This window comes from Nilaparvata lugens, unplaced genomic scaffold (assembly GCF_014356525.2).
Source record: "Nilaparvata lugens isolate BPH unplaced genomic scaffold, ASM1435652v1 scaffold6309, whole genome shotgun sequence".
Classification (NCBI taxonomy): Eukaryota; Metazoa; Arthropoda; class Insecta; order Hemiptera; family Delphacidae; genus Nilaparvata; species Nilaparvata lugens.
This window is the reverse complement of record NW_024092068.1, coordinates 1-17,744: the sequence shown is the minus strand read 5'-3', so window position 1 is coordinate 17,744 and position 17,744 is coordinate 1. Positions and strand designations below refer to the sequence as shown.

General features: G+C 33.5%; 1 long non-coding RNA gene across 1 annotated transcript; it reads right to left on the bottom strand.

Annotated features, from left to right (window-relative positions):
• Window positions 1-12,470: 12,470 nt before the first annotated feature.
• Window positions 12,471-14,669, bottom strand: LOC120356261. The gene is made up of 2 exons (XR_005573975.1): window positions 14,492-14,669; window positions 12,471-12,663 (listed from the first exon to the last, which is right to left on the bottom strand). It is a non-coding gene; the product is annotated as an uncharacterized LOC120356261 (long non-coding RNA).
• Window positions 14,670-17,744: the final 3,075 nt, after the last annotated feature.

Sequence of the window (17,744 nt, the reverse complement as noted above, 5' to 3'; positions counted from 1 at the left end):
GCCTACAGTTCTAATCTATAATTCTTCTACTTTGAATTCATTTGCTACACATTTATTTAATTTATACTTTTTTCACTTCACTAGCACTACACCAACTCGAAGGGCTCAAATTTATTGAATAAATAGATTAATAATTTGAATGAATTGGTAAATGGAACATATAGTTGTTCATGTCAGTGAAAGAACCTTTTGATATGATTTGGATGTCGAAATTTTTGTGGGTAGCGAATGGACGTTCAGCGCATTCATTTAATTAGTTGTGGCTTGTGCCCCAGTTGCTTTAGGCTTCAACTCATCATATTGTGTAAAATGCGTGTAACTTATCCGTCCTGAATCAGAGCGCAATATAATGCCATCTTTCTTCAAAATAGTTCAACTGAAACGACTCAACAGTTCCGGAACGAAGCAATGAATTAATGCGAAAAGAAGCGCCATTTTGATTAATTAATTTTCCAGAGCTCATGCTCTCATTTGCGTCATGGTTAACATCGTGATCATCTAAAACAATAAAGAAAAGAATTGACTTAAATGCGTATACGGGATAGGAAATTCACGAATGACGCATCTTCACGTCTGAACTACTGGACTGATAAACTTGAAATGTTGCATATAGATTCTCAATTTAGGGAGGATGGTTATAGGCCTATTTTAAATTCTTCAAGATTCACGTTTGACATGTTTTTGATGTAATACCCTTGCGGAGCACGGGTTACCTACTAGTAGATTTTTAAAAACGTTGATAGACTACAACTCTCTGACGTCTGTTATACGATCATCTAGATATTTGATATACAACTCTGGAAGTTGTAATATATTTCTCTGGAAGGAAGATGGGAGACAGCGTTGCCGATTCTCTGCCTTGACACTGCCTTCTGTAGAAAATAGCTGATGCCGGCAAACCTGATCCTGAATATTAACAACTTTTTATTCTTGTTTAGCGAATTATCAATTATATTTTATTCGACAAGGAAATATATATTTTCCAAACATTATGAAATTTTATAATTTTGATTGAATATTTTGTTAATTACACAACCTACATTGTCAAAAACGACCTGGCAACGTTGTGGTGTTATGTTTTCTCAAAAATTAATAAATAATTTTATCAATTTAAAATGTCTAAAAAAAATCCAAAATAAACATAGGCCTAGAGCTTTCTGTCCTATCGTACCGTGACGTGTCGTCCCGGAATGAATGTGATCGCTGTTATCAGGTCTGGCTGCAACTGTCTACAACGTTGATGGAAAGATAGAATTATTTTCAAGATGTTCGATGTTTTTGAACGGGTAGTATTATAGTCAACTGTCTACTAACGTTGATGGAAAGATAAATTTTCAAGATGTTCGATGTTTTTGAACGGGTAGTATTATAGTCCACTAGACAGCTGATTTATGATGAATAATTCTATAGTCTGATTTCTACTCTAATATTGGCGCATGAAGGAGGCTCCTTTTTCCTTTTATATTATCCTTGAATTGCAAAATTCCCAAAAACCTTGTATATACGTCGACGCGCGCAATTTAAAAAGGAACATACCTGTCAAATTTCATGGAAATCTATTAACGCGTTTCGCCGTAAATGCGCAACATATAAACATTAAGAAAAATGCCAAAACCGTCGACTTGAATCTTAGACCTCACTTCGCTCAGTCAATTAAGAGAAATGCCAAACCGTCGACTTGAATCTTAGACCTCACTTCGCTCGGTCAATTATTTAATTGACGTGTCATACACTGTTAGAGCTAAGCTCATATATACAGTTTACATGAAAAAATAATAATAATGGAAAAGCATAGCGCTATCTGCTTCGTGGAATGATAGACAATGATAGCAACATATCAATGTTAATCAAATATACTGCCATTATAACGTGGACCTCACTATATATACCTTGTATATAAAAAAAACAAACCTCCTGTAACTTTTATAGAAAACGGGCCTTGACCATTATAATAATAGATTATGAAACCACCCCACTTTGAAATAGCCTCAATAACACAGAAAAGTCGCCCACAAAAACTTTTTAAACGACCCAAACTGAAGCGTTTTCAAGAATTCGATTTATTTCAGATTTGTCGCGACTAAAAATAAAAACTCTCCAGTGGGATTCTCTTTGAACAGTCAGCATTTTACTAATGAATTACATCTAAGTTTCGCATTCAACTCGTGCTGTCAGTTTAAATGGTAAACAATCCACTTGACCTCCGCAATAATTGGACTGCTGTTTGTTTTCCAACAGATCATCTCTGATTCATTTCAATTCATTCTCAAATTTGGACCACGTCCAGACGATCCTCGTCTTTTATTCCCATCAGGTCAAGAGTTTGTTTTTTCTTCAGTTGATTTTTACCTCAAGCGGTCAGTATTTATTAAATGGGAATTACATTACTTAGTATTGATTGAATTTGAGATGTATTTTTGTTTCTGTTCTGTTTAAATGTTAATTCTTGTTTAGAATGTACAATAATATTTTATTCCTCAAGAAACAATATTTAAAAAAAACCATCTTTATATGTTTTGACTTGTCTGATGTACATGAAAAAAAACCTTAATGAATATAGTCGAAATGGTGACATACATAATTATCATACCAGAGGAAGGTTAAATCTCAGAATTGATTCTCACCAATATGCGAGTACCCATAGGAATTGGAGAAACATGTCCATTAGGCTATTCAATGACCTTCCCCTGAAGTAAGACTGTTGAGTACCTCACTATTCAAGTCACACATAAAAGGCTTACTTACAGAAAGATGTCTTTATTCTGTTGGAGAATTTTTCGAATAGCTTCAGTGTTCATCTGTTTAACTGTAACAGCTTTGTTGTGACTTGTGTTGGATCCCGTTTTAATACCTGCTATTTATTAATTGCTGTTGTTAATTACTATTTGCCAATTTAGTTGTAATTTTTTTTTACAAAAATACTACTTTGACTATATTATTATTTTAAAAATATTTTGACTGTCTTTAATTTTATTGTATATTGACGTTTGTTACAACACTTTGTGTTTTATGACAATAAAGGATTATTGATTGATTGATTGATTGATATTGTACAAAGATTGAATAATGAATGTTTACAATTTAGATTGAATATTCTGTTAATCAATTATATTTCTACATTTGTTAAACAACGATCTGGCAACATTGCGGACATAGAAAATGTTAGCGCTATCTGCTTTGTAGGATGATAGGCAAGTATTGCAACACCAATATTAATCAAATACTGCCATTATAACGTGGAACTCACTAAATGATAGGCTGTTCTCTTCTCTGTTACTGGAAAGTGAAGCTCTATAAAAATAGCCTCCTCTGATCCCGATTTGTTTATGAATGAAGGGCACTCGGCTATTTCAGCTATAGTGAGGTACACGTTATAATGGCAGTATTTGATTAACATTGCTGGTGTTGCTATCCTTGTCTATCATTCGACAAATCAGATAGCGCTCTCCTATTCTAGCTCCGTGACATTGCAAGATCGTATTTTCAAAAATTTTTAAATATAATTAAATAGTAGTTCTGTGAACAGTAGACCTCACGCACTATTCTCATTCACAAGTACTTGATTGAAACTATAGACCTTATGGAAATACAGCAATTAACTGGCTTCTCCACACATCTGTGTAATCACTTGTCAGCTGATTTATGATGAATAATTCTATAGTCTGATTTCTACTCTAATATTGGCGTATGAAGGAGGCTCCTTTTTCCTTTTATATTATCCTTGAAATGCAAAATTTCCAAAAACCTTGTATATACGTCGACGCACAATTAAAAAAGGAACATACCTGTCAAATTTCATGAAAATCTATTACCGCGTTTCGCCGTAAATGCGCAACATATAAACATTCAAACATTTAAACATTCAAACATTCAAACATTTAAACATTTAAACATTCAAACATTTGAACATTCAAACATTTAAACATTAAGAGAAATGCCAAACCGTCGACTTGAATCTTAGACCTCACTTCGCTCGGTCTATAATTTCTTCTGCATTATTCAGTTCATTTGATCATTTTTTATTTTATTCTCAATCACCTACCGTATTAAATTTGTTATTCAAATGTGAGAATATTGATACTGATGGGCACGCATCATAGAAAATATTGAAACTCTACCCTATAGAAATAGACACGGCCAGACATCTGTGTAATGCATGCAATGAATTGTCAACTGATTGATTATGAATAATTATTCTATAGTCTGATTGATCCTATCTTCAAAGTAAATGGATGATATTATATATAGTGATATCGGAGTATGGATGAGGAATTCCTTTTCTTTTCATATTATCCTGAAAATGCAAAATTTCAAAAAACCTTGTGTATACATCGACGCGCAGTTGAAAAAGGAATATTCCTGCAAAATCTTATCAACGCGTTTAGCCGTAATTACGTTACATACAGACAAAAGCAAATCGAGTTGAAACATAGACATGACTACGTACGGTCAATTAAAAGATGAATGAATGGTAGAATGTAGGTAGAATATTTTTGTAAATTCACGTAAAATCGGTCCTAAATACTGCATTTCAACAGGGAAAAACTATATGTCTAGTACGTTAACCTACGCAGATACGAGTTGGTTCAGACGCACACATGCTAATTTTAAACTGAAAATCTGCTACACAACCTTTAAATGTCATTCAGTGGTTTATTTACAGAGTTGCAATTGGAATCAAATAAGCCATAATGTGCATTTTCAAACACATAAAAACAGTATTTAGATAATAGACTACACTCAAGCCTAAACAAGCGTTCAATTTTGGCATACATACAGTATAGGGACTAAAATAATTGATAATCATTTTAATGAATTATGTTTTGTGTATCATTGAATAAATAAATAAAATACCGAACGATACTTTTTAGAACCTAATAAAAACGAGCTAGAATCGATTATTTAAGCTACTAAAACGAATTTATATTGTCCATACAGTAGGAAAGATTAAAAACAATCAATTAAAACATTATTATAGCAACAATTTTACAAATTCCTATAATAATTGAAATAAAACACTTATTGACATGGGCTACTTTTAAATTAATAAAACAAAATAAATCATATAGCACCCTTTATTTTTAAAAACTTTAAAAGTTATTTTAAAAATAAAGGGTGCTATAGTGAGGTCCACGTTACAATGACAGTGGATAAATAAAGAAAAATAGCGTTGCCAATTCTCTGAATTAATTAATTATATTTCTACACTGTCGAAAACATAATTGGCATCGTTTTGGACCTAGAAATGGATAGTACCATTGGCTTTGTCGAATGATAGACAAGGATAGCAGAACCAAAGTTGATCAAATACTGTCATTATAATGTGGACCTCACTATATAAGATATTTATATTTATTTATATTTTTCACAATGAAGCACTGATTGGGAGAGAAAAACTAAGGATACTCCTTGTACTATTTCTCTCCCAAATTCAGATAACATTTTAAAAGTCCAAAATAGGGTTATGATTTCACTTCACTAAAATTTAGTCCATTTTCACTCAAAAACAACGAAAACTAGGATTTTTGAATTTTGACGGTTATTTATTGTTTTATTAATTGAAATAACTATCGTGTAATCTATGTTCATGTATGCATAGGTGGATAGAAACTTAGATCTATATATTCTAAAGGTTATCTGAAATATATTATTGAAAATGTGAGTAATATTTTGAAAAAATATGTTTTAATTGAAAGCATAGGTTGTTCACAAGAAAGTTATCGAGGAATACCCGTGTGTAGCCTACATCAGCATGTGAATAAAAAACAATATTTTATTTATTTACAACAATATGGGAGCACAAGGGAAAATCCTAAAAATTGCTCCCCAATCAAGAAAATTACAATAATCAATAAAAACTTGTACTACCCTTTATTGAAAACTTTAACATATTTTAACGACTGGTTTCGACTATAGTTCATTTTCAAGTTAGAAGGTATTACAAGTTGTTATATTGTTTTTATTAATTTGAATAAGTAGCCCATATATAAGTGAAGCGATTTTTATAACAATAATCACTATACAAAGAAACTGAAAATTGAGAGAAAAAATTATTCTATATTTGTGGAGAAATAAAAATGTTATGGGAAACTAAATATACTTAATACTGGAGACTATACTATATACTAGATACCATACAATATGAGAAATAACAAATAGCCTTCATCAGAAAAAATAAGAGAAGTAGAAGTAATAAATGTGAAGATGACAGAAAGTATGAGAGAATAAACTCTGTATAATTTGTACATTTATATTTTCAGGTAAATAAGAAAAAATTGGGTTTGGGACTGTTAAATATTTAAGAGTTTATGTGTTATTGGAATCTTATTATGTATTTCTTGTTTGTCTATTATGTTATCTTCATACATTGTATTGTTTTCAATTTGACGAAATAAATTTGATTATCCTATATATCTGAAAGAATGTTACAGGTTGAAATTGTGCTGAGTAGCCTACTGCAACATTTTTAATAGATTATTATAAACAGATCACAAAAAAGCAATTCAGAAAAGGTTGGATTATACTGATAGATATTTTACTCCAGAAACAGGCTTCTTCTTTAAATATAATTTTACAATACGAATGAGGGGGTTATTGTGATTCCATTAAATTAAATTAATTATCCAAAAGTTATCACTTAAATGGAATTGATGATTGGAGTAGACTGACTGATTACAAAATAAAATTCTAAAAATGAAAGTGATTTAAACTAGTTATCCCTGATGTTAACTAAAACAAGAAACAATTAATTAATGTTACAAAAACTAATTGAATCGCTAATTGCAGAAGGGAACATGTCCAACTTTTTCAAAAATTGTTTTTTTCAAAAAACCAACTATTTAATGTAAGATACATCGTTTACTGTAGGAAGGATACATGTCCAACTGAAAGCATTGTAATGACGACGTTTTGAATATATCGTTTACTACAGGTTTAGGTTCAGGTTTAAATAAGTTTTTTGTCTCTCCTGTAAAATTATGAAAACTGGACATGTTCCTTTTCTGCAATTAGTGATTTAATTATTGTAATGCTTTTTAGCTAAGAACGAGCAAACATGATGAAATAAATGAGTCTCTATGTAATTAAGAAGCCTTACATTGTTTTTGTCTTTTTTTCACACCACTGTATAACACAGAAGAAAGCACAAAACACTATCAGATAATATGATTAGCGTTCACTGTATGAAGCACTACTGTTCAGATCCTAAGTTTTCACACAGAAGCGGAGAGTTAATTCCCCTCTTCATGACCTACCCACCCCACCCCCTCAGAAAGCATCAGGATTAAATAGCCACCAACACTCTCACTTGAATCACTCACTCTCTCTCACTCTTTTAAATATTCTACTATTGTCCTCTTACTTGAACATCTCTTTCGCTATTTCTCTCTCTCAAAATAACATTCCACTCTCTCGCCTTTCTCTCCTTTTCTAACAAACAACTCTCTTTCTCTTGAGAAATTAACGTTTTGGTAGAGAGTTAGTGGGAAGGATATTTTTAATATTCTTTCCGAAGAATGGACATTGATATGTCCAAAACTCCGCCAATTTATGTAGATGCATAACAATATAATTATCTATAGTTATTATATTACAAATTGCTTTTTCTTATCATATAGGCCTACAGTTCAATAATTATTTTCTTAGTCTATATTATGTAAATTCATCTATAATTTTGCTGTATTGTAAGCTATTGTATATAAGTGTATAAGCCAGTATATATTGTAATCTACATAAATAAAGTACTCAATCAATCAATCTCTTCAACTAAAAAGAATTTCCTTGCAAATGCTTAGTCATTGAAAACTCTTAGCTTCTCCCACACATTTAGTGCCGGTTGCACGAAAGCCGGTTAAATTTTAATCGTGATTAATTCTACAAGAAGCAATCAGAGAAGCCGTCTTACCAAGAGTAGCCGTCTCAGATTGCTTCTCGTGAAATTACTTACGGTTAAAATTTAACCGGCTTTTGTGCAACCGGGCCGGTTATTAATGATATATAATTTTTCATTACTCGGTCATTAATTTTTTTATTATAGAACCAACTGTTAATAACAAATTCATTCAATAATACCTAAATCCGTTTATAATAATATTATTTATTGTTGTCAAAAATGGATTTGAATGACTTTTGGGCTTTTAGGCTACTGTCATTAAAAATCCATATAAAAAATTAGGAATTGTCAACTACAATTTATTCTTAAACCTTGTTTTTTTACTTTCCTTGCCATATTACCATAGGTAAGGAAAGTATTGCTTTCCGAAAAAAATTAAGGTACCCCAATTTCTAAATTTCTATACGTTTCAAGGTCCCTGAATCCGAAAAATGGTTTTTGGGTATTGGTCTGTATGTATGTATGTGTGTGTGTGTGTGTGGTGTGTGGTGTGTGGGTGTTGTGTGTGTGTGTGTGTGTGTATGTGTGTGTGTGCGTGTGTGTGTGTGTGTGTGTGTGTGGTGTGTGCGTGCGTGCGTCTGTGTACACGATATCTCATCTCCCAGTTAACGGAATGACTTGAAATTTGTAAGGTCCTTACACTATAAGGATCCGACACGAACAATTTCGATCAAATGCAATTCAAGATGGCGGCTAAAATGGCGAAAATGTTGTCAAAAACAGGGTTTTTCGTGATTTTCTCGAAAACGGCCAACGATTTTGATCAAATTCATACCTAAAATAGTCATCGATAAGCTCTATCAACTACCACAAGTCTCATATCTGTAAAAATTTCAGGAGCTCTGCCTTATCAATGCAGATAGATTCCCAATTATCAGGCTTCAGATACAATTGAAACAAAAAAAAATCAAGTGGAGTAGATTGAGCATGAAAATCTCTACAATTAATGTTCAGTAACATTTTCACCTAAAATTGAAAATAAGCTTTAAATTCGAGAAATTGTGATTATTCAATTGCAAATTAGTGTTGATTCTATAAAATCATTCACTATGAAGAGATAGCAGACCTCATGTGTGTCTCCAGCGTTATTGCCCAGTCACCAGCTGGCTCAAATTTGAATAGTAGACTTGAGATGCACGGGAACACTAGCGTCAGGTTATCAATTTTCATAACGGCAAGGAAAGTTGTGTGAGTGCGCCACACCAGATTTTTGTAAGTTCATTCATATAATAATTATTTGGTTGAATACCGTAGGCCTACTAGCTTATATAATTTAATTATTTTATATATAATAATCTCGGAACAGCGAAAAGCCATATATACAGCTGATCAAACTGGACTGCTTCTACTATACTTTGAAAAAAAAAGTTCTTTCTCCTGGGAAAAAATTCAATTTTATAGGACTTGTGTGAGGATTTTAATCGTTGGATATGTAATTTTACATTATACAACAGTTTTTTTTTTTGTTGGCGCCAGTGAGCATGTGCATGCAATTATTGTTCTGCCAGAATCCACTAGGGGTGCCATTAGTAGGGATGCCTACTAATGACTATTAACAAGTCGCAAGCGATTTATAATGATGTATCACGCGGTATTTGGCAGTCATGTGCAGTATGGAGTTCTCATCTGGGACCATTCTCCGCATGCCAATGACATCTTGCTTCTTCAAAAGAAGGCACTGCGGATTCTTACATACAGTGACTTCATTGCCCATTGTCAACCCACCTTCAGACGCCTGAGAGTGCAAACCATCTTCGGGCTGCACATAACTGGCCTCACTTACCGCAGTGATGATAAACAAGTAATAGTAAAAACACTTCACTTATATGGGATACTTGTGTAAAAATTAATAAAAACAATATAAAAACCTTGTAGTACCCTTTATTATTAAAAACTTGAAAATATTTCAACAATTTTGGATGAAAAAGACTACGAAATTGTCAAAGAAAAATACTTCATCCAATATGAATAATTACCACAATATCAACATCTCAACTACACAAAAAATATTTCAACACTAGTTTCGACCCCAACTTAGGTCATTTTCAAGTTGAAATGTAGAATAGTTATTTGTGCAACTAGTGCGCAAAGTGACAGTTTGCTGCACCGAAAGAAACGTTTACGCACGAGCCGTAGGCGAGGGCGGAATGGTTTCTTGAGTGCAGCAAACGAACTTGCGCACGTATTTCACATTACATTTTTCCTACAGTTACCATTGAATATGAAAAGTGGTTGGATTATGGGGTAAAATTCCCTGAAATCCATCAAATGTTTTTCTGTGTAATTTTATTATTAATAAAAACCTTGATTTATTTAAAATTGAATAATAATAATTAAATTATAATGATTAGTAATTCAATTGAAAATTTATCTGACTGCTTGAAGGGGGTTTATCTTATGCAAGCATTGAAATAACTATAGTGAGGTCCACGTTATAATGACAGTATTTGATAAACTTTGATGTTGCTATCCTTGTCTATCGTTCGACAAAGTAGGTAGTACTATCCTTTTCTAGCTCCACAACGAAGCCAAATCTGTTTTTGACAATGTAGAAATATAATTAATCAAGGCACATAATAAATAGGCAACGCTGTTCTCCACTGTCATATTATAACGTGGACCACAGTCAGTGTTACCAACTTAATTTTGATTTTCCTGCACTGGTGCTCCATACAACCTACTATTTTGCGTTGTCATGCTGGTCTACATTGTCATAGATTCAAGTTTCTGTTCTTGTAAACTTGACTTCAAGATTGCAAAATACATTCATTTTGTACAAAACTTGTCAAGTAAACTTCACCAACGTAAACGACCCTTAATAAATGAAGCAGAAAGTATAAGTTGTAAAATCACTTCTCGGTGGTTCGGAGCCCACCTAAAACTGTAGGTCCAATCATCTATCACGATCATCCACCTCATTACCCACGCACAAGCCTAGGGCACAATGGGCATCACCCTCAGAAAAAAAGAAATCTATTAAATTAGGTATATAATTTGCACAAATGTTATTGATTTGTACTGTCATGTAGCTATGGTGAACGTGATATTTTCGAGTTCAAAATTTAAGTGGTTTTATTATAATTTATATTTTTAGATTGATGATTTGGTGTAGAAATTGAAATGGACATAACCTATGTATAATATTTGGACAATTTGAAACTAAATTAGAAAATTGAAGAAGTTTCCGAGCTCGGGATTTGGCTAAGTTCTAGACTTTAAACAGCTGGAGTAAGAAAATTGGCTTTCCGAAACGGGGCGTAGTCGCAGTCATTATAAATTTAAAGTCGCGTTTGAATTAAATTTCAAAAAACTAGAAAATTAAACACAAAATAAAGTGAAAGAAAATAGAGTAAAGTTTCAGCTATTCTGAATTATTTATAAATGTTCAATTTCGTCAAGGAAAAACGTTTCCAATTATAGAAATGAGAAAATAAAAACTGCGACTACTGTTATGAAAAATGCTACTACGCCCCGTTTTGGAAAGCTAATTTTCTGACTCCAGCTGTTTGAAGTCTAGAACTTAGCTAAATCCCGAGTTGGAAACCGGCCCTAACTGTTTTTACTTTCCTTGCCCTATAACCCATAGGTAAGGAAAGTATTGCTTTCCGAAAAAATTAAGGTACCCCAATTTCTAAATTTCTATATATTTCTAGGTCCCTGAGTCAAAAAAGGGGTTTTGGGTATTGGTCTGTATGTGTGTTGTGTTGGTGTGTGGTGTGTGTGTGTGTTGTGTGTGTGTATGAGTGTATTTGCGTCTGTGTACACGATATCTCATCTCCAATTAACGGAATGACTTGAAATTGGAAGTTACGGTCCTTACAATATAAGAATCCGACACGAACAATTTCGATCAAATGCAATTCAAGATGGCGGCTAAAATGTTGTCAAAAACAGGATTTTTCGCGATTTTCTCAAAAACGGCTCCAACGATTTTGATCAAATTCATACCAAAAATAGTCATTGATAAGCTCTATCAACTGCCACAAGTCCCATATCTGTTAAATTTCAGGAGCTCCGTCTCATCTATGCAAAGTTTGATTTTAGATTCTCAATTATCAGGCTTCAGACTCAATTTAAACAAAAAAATTCGAGTGGAAAGATTGAGCATGAAAATCTCTACAATTAATGTTCAGTAACATTTTCACCTAAAATTGAAAATAAGCTCGAAATTCGATAAAATGTGATTATCCAATTGCAAACTGTTGGCAACTGTTGATTCTATTGAATCAAGATTCAAGATTCTTTATTGCCAGAACAACTTTACATTGCATGAGCACGTCAAAAAACAATAACAATTGAATCATTCACTATGAAGAGTTAGCAGACCTCGAGTGTCTCCATAGTTATTGTCCTGTCACCAGCTGGCTCAGATCTTTGAAAAGTAGACTTGGGATGCGCGTGTACACTAGCGTTAGGTGATAAATTTCCATCACGGCAAGGAAAGTTGTGTGAGTGCGCCACACCAGATTTTTTCTTTTCCGATCATTGTATTGTTTGTGATAACCTAATAAATAAACTGTTTTTGACAGTGGATGGGGACACTAAAGCTTTGAAAAATCAAATAAAAAAGCGAACAAAATAGAATTGCACTGTGTTTATTTGGTGGGCGAGACAAAGTCTTTGATTTTGTCGATGATTCTCTCGAGTTTGTCGGCCGATATGACAAGCACTCGCCGATATGGCTTGAGCACTCTGTCGTCCTCCATCCAGTCTCCACTCAGCGCAGAGTCGCTCTCGTTTCGAACACTGAACTCGAAGCGGCAATCTGCCTCCTGTCACAAACAAAACCAACAAATTATTGTCATCTATTTTTCAGCTTTCATGGGCCTTATCTATTTTGGAGACACATGTATTCTAAAATACCATTTTACTGTAGTTAACAGTATTCTACTGCATTAACTATAGTTACTGTATTCTGTAATACTATTCTACTTTAGTAGACTAACCATTATTTTTAACAGTTATTAAATTCATTTTCCACTACCTATCATTTTAATGATGTACTTATTGTAAGAATCTATACAAATAAAAATGAAGCCTCAAATTTTGCACCGAATTTGATGATTTTTTTTAGTATTTGTTCGTTATGTTCAGGACCAGGTTTATGGCCTATCAAATTTATAATCCGACTTCAGCGTCTCCAGTGCGTCTTTCAACAATGAAGAATTAATAATTGATTAACAAAATAAATAATCTTCATTATAAAAATTTCCTATGACATTATTGAAAAATATAATTTCTTGCTCAATAAAATACAATTGATTATTTTAAACGAGAATGAACAGTAAATATTACAGCAATAAACCTGTACCAGCTACCGTCTATAGAAGGCAATGACATGACAGAGGATCGGCAACGTTGTTCTCCTATCTTTCTCCACTGCCATTATAACGTGGACACCACTATAGCTAAACTAAGCTGGGTGTGCAATGACCTTTATGGCATTCTCCGATGACAAATTGCTAGACATTTATTATTTTGACCAGAACGAAAATGACGTTTAGGCTAATTGGAAAATTTAAAATTTTTTCATCAGAAGCAATAATCTATTTTTTGTCTCAGCTTTTCAAGTACCATGGGCCTGTGGCTGAAAAAAAAAAGTGACTTCAAAATTTGGGATGGCCAAATCGTCTGCCCGGGGGGGGGGGGGGGGTAATGTGGCGAACCATCTGATTGCCACCTGTGATGTTTTCAACTGTTTGTTTATCACTTGTGACAGTTTATTTCAATATTTATCCAGAGTTCAATTTTGTCATTCCAACATTAAAAATATTTCATCATTCATCTAGTTTCATTTAATCAATTTCAACATAGGAAATCAACAAATTAAATTCCTATAGGCCTTATCTTTTTTGGAGACACATGTATTCTAAAATACAATTTAACTGTATTCTATTGTATTAACTATAGTTACTGTATTCTGAAATACTATTTTACTTTAGTAGAGGCTTTTGTTACTAACATAACACATTTCCTTTGATCTTTACCGACTCTCGATGGATAACATAAATCTTGTTAATAACAAGGAATTTTCTGTAAAAAACACGAGTTATCAACTTTTGTCAAGAGAAATTTTTGTCGATTCAGTCAAGTTGACAAGTTTTTATTAATAACTCATGTTATCAACTCCGGTGTAAACGCAACTCAACATGATGTTATTGACTTTTGTAATTAACATCAGTTTATAACAAAAATGTTAAAAACTTGTGTTATTATAGTCCGAGAGATATTACGTTTTACACGGGTCTCTCTCGAAGACAGAGAGGCCCGATACTCTTTCCACGTTCACTAATCACTACCACTACCTAACAGCATTCTCCCTACTTTTGTGTCAGCAACCAGCATGCTTACTCCACTTCTCTGTCCAGAAACTGTGCCAACGAGAATCGATTTCCCCTCTTCATGTTAAAAGTAATATCTCTCAGTCTATAATTCCGGTGTAAACGCAACTTAATCATTATTTTTAACCGTTATTAAACTCATTTTCCACTCCCTTCATTTAATGATGTACTTATTGTAAGAATAAAGAATAAAATACAGTATATAATATATTATATTATACAGTATTTTAAAATGAATAATACTGTCATTTTTAGTTACCTGATCAAACAGTTCTTCCTCGGATTGGTCAATATAATTTCGGGCTCAGCGTTCTTCTTCTTGCCCTTCTTCTTTTTCTTCTTCTCAGTGGCGTCTTCTTTGTACAGTTTGCAAATGATGATGATGTAGGAGAAGTTGAAATTCAATTCCTTTTCCTTGGCTCTCTGTATTTCTTTCCTGCAAAAATAGTAGAGAAATTAGAAAAAGTTAAGCTGGGTTTCTGTTTGTGGTAAATGCCGTCGTCGACCACGACAGGGTGAGGATCTTACATTGGCAAGATTTCAATTAGTCTACATAACCTAAAAGATTATGTTCAACTAGCAGGTAACCCGTGCTTCACAAGGGTCTTTCATAAAACTTGACGTAATGAAATCTAGAAGAATTCAAAATAGGCCTATGTACAGTGAGTCAGTCATTTTATCAGGGGTCGAATAATTTTGAAATTTCAATTGAATAAAAATGGAAGAATATAATTTCTTTATGTAAATAACAACACCTTCATTGAAGACATATTAACTGCATGCGTTTTCATATTGCCGATACAGCATTGATGAAACTGTAGACGTTTATTTAGCATTCGTCTCAAAAATTAATTGTTCTAGCTGAAAAATGAATAATCTATGCCAAGTGTAGGCCTAAACATTGCATCAGGAAAACGAAGTTTCAAAACTATGTTTTTCAGGTAGAAAGCAATATAGAAACAGATGTACCTTTTTTAATTTCGACCATATGATTTGGTGATTTTTTAATGAAATCGAATGTACCATTAATGAAATTCAAACATTTATTCTGAAAAATCTAGAAGGAAAATTAAAATTTGGGCTTCCAGGTGCACAAGATTGATATTTTTAGAATCTATGTGCAAAATTTGGAGATCTAAATCATTCCCGTTTTTCCGGTATGCAATCCACAAGTTGACATGTTTTGATGCGAACAAACGAACACACGTACACACGAACAAACACAACCCTACTCTCTCTTATTAAGGTGCGTACAGACTCTCGCTCTGCTCCGCAACCGAACGTCACTCCAGCAGAGCGATTGATGATCGACCGGGGAGCAAGAGTAGTTCGACCGGGGAACGCGAGAAGATCTAACATCTTCCGTAAAGTTCATGATGGGTGCGTGGGCGGTCCGACTGTGGTTCGATGGTGGTACGAAGGCGGTACGAGGGAGGAGCCTGCTCGGTGCGGGTTGGAAGCACGAATATGAGTACGCAGCTTTATAGATTATGTTTTAATGGGGCAGGTTGAGCTTAAATATACTTTTTTAAATGACAATAATATGTTGATATTATTAGAATGTTTGACAAAATAATGGAAAGATATTTGATCAGCTGCTTTAGCACACATGAAATTTGGGGAATATGAATGTCAACAATGCTTGTCGTCGTCGACGGCGGAAGTTTACGCACAAACGAGAATGCACCTCAACATTCGTAGACGAAATTCCGTTTATTGGAACTACAGTATAATATAAAATGGAGTGGATGCTATAGTGAGGTCCACGTTATAATGGCAGTATTTGATTAACTTCCTAGTATATCATTCGACAAAGCAGATAGCGCTATCCTTCTCTAGCTCCGCAATGTTGCCAGATCGTTTTTTAACAATGTATGAATATAATTAATTAAGAAAATATTCAATCTCAATTATGAACATCCTATTGTGCAGAAGAAACGCATGTTTTTCGAACAGCCAGTACTCGTCAACGGGAGAGGGTATTGCCCTGGAACGAATGTTGGCAGACGGCCCATACTATGCCATTTCAGTTGCTATGAGCGTTGGAACGTACAACATCGTGTGTTCGCTGCTAAGCAGTTTTTAGAAACAATGAATCTGTAGTCACAGTGCAACGCTTTTCGTCAATATTTTAGAGTTGAGGGTCGAGGTGCAATGCCCGATCGAAATACTGTACTCCGATGGGTTGCAGCGTTTAGGAGTACTAGTTCTGTGATGAAAAAGAAACCACCTGGTCTTTCACGTTCAGTTCATACTCCTGAAAATGTAGACCGAGTCAGTGTCGTCGAGTCGATCGTCTAGGACTAGTAAAAACAGCCGTTCTGACTCGGTCTACACTTTCCGGGGAACGGGGAAGACATAAGGGCTAATAATAATTATTTATTAATCCATTTTACAGACCTATGTTTTCAAAATTGTCGGCCGAGCGGCTACGGAAGAACGAAAAGATGATCATGATTCAAGATCATATTATGATAATATGATTTAGCATCTAAAGTTACCAGCTGTAATAAAGCACGTCACCCAGTGATAAATTGTGTATCCTATAGTATTATAAAATGATAGTTTGGAGTTGAAGTATATTTGATTGGTTCCAGCTGTAGATAATACTTCCTTAGAAAACCTATACAAATAATTATTTCTCCCCTATCATTGAGAAACTGGAAAATGTTGAAAAAAAATTCACCTGCGAAAGTTGGTCATAAAAAAAGTTGTTCATAATCCACCTCATGAAAGAGAGTTGATCATATTGCATTTATTAATTACTGAAGAATGACAGAATAATTTTAAATTTTTATGAATTTAGCTTAGCTTATATTCATCCTAAAATGGAAGATGGAAAGAATATGGAATTCAGTGTGATTCATCGTACATCGCATATTTCCTGGACCATCTATTGACAATCAACAACTATGAAAACATTGAATTAATCCTTGAATCACTAATTTAACCTATACATCTGTTTTTTTAATTCAACACTTTACTGATAGATATTACTACCAATTGATTGAGAAGAATATGTTTTCGGAATAATGAATGCTGCATGACTAAGCACATAGGAAGTCCGTATTAAGATGTAAATGAAAATATTGATAATAGGATAAATTTCATGATTCAACGAATAAAGTCAAGTGTGACATGAGATACATTAACTTTTTGGCAGTACGAAGTTCGCCGGGTAAGCTAGTTGTAAATAAAGCTTTATTATTAATAACTAACGCTGAAAAAAGACAGGCTCAATTATCAGGAATACTATAAATTCTATAAGGGACCAGTAAGCCATTAACTTTGAGAAGTTCAATCACTTCCGTTATGGACACTGGATACATAATGGACAATCAATACGTATGAAATTTATTAGCTACAGGATAAAAAACTTTTGATGTAGTGACCCCGACTACTGCAATATGAATAACCATTTGGATCAATGGAATTACTCACACTCGTCAAATCGTACTTTTTATCCACAAAATTAACAAAAAAATATATATATAAGCTTTTCAGGAATATTC